General features: G+C 58.7%; 1 protein-coding gene across 1 annotated transcript in view; it reads left to right on the top strand.

Annotated features, from left to right (window-relative positions):
* NGA_0515900 (serine threonine-protein kinase dclk3) overlaps nucleotides 1-450 on the top strand; it is a gene marked incomplete at both ends in the record, with an annotated part of 2,050 nt that overhangs the window by 1,352 nt on the left and 248 nt on the right. The window lies entirely within an intron of this gene.

The raw sequence follows: 450 nt of genomic DNA, 5'->3' as shown, positions 1-450 counted from the left end.
TGGGGGAGGTACTGGGGGAGGGAGGGAAGGAGGAAGGGAGGCGTGGGTGACGACAAGACTGGACCATGGAGGGCGATGCTGCCATGCACATTCCGCCTGCCTCAGTACGTTGTTTTCACACGGATGCATAGGCCAGCAAAAGGAAGCGACGCGGTACAAGGTCTGCGAGTGTCCCAAAAGGAAGCGGCACGCAGAGGGAAAGGGAGTATGGTCACAAACCCCCGAGTTGTCCCACACGCCACGCGCCCACCAGAAGCCTTCCAGATCCATTGACCACCCCGAGAAATTTCCCCAGAAAAATTCCCTACCTCCGGGTTGCTTAAATAGGCGTTCACGTCCTCGGGGGCCTGTTTGAAGACACCTTCGAACCAGTCCCGGGCCCACTGCACCGTGTGCTCGATTTGGTTGGGGAAGTTCTTGAGCGTGCAGACAGGGATGCTCTTCTCGGGG

This window comes from Nannochloropsis gaditana (assembly GCF_000240725.1).
Source record: "Nannochloropsis gaditana CCMP526 unplaced genomic scaffold scaffold064, whole genome shotgun sequence".
Taxonomy (NCBI): domain Eukaryota; class Eustigmatophyceae; order Eustigmatales; family Monodopsidaceae; genus Microchloropsis; species Microchloropsis gaditana.
Note: the sequence above shows the minus strand (reverse complement) of the source record. Positions and strands in the feature narration are given on the sequence as shown.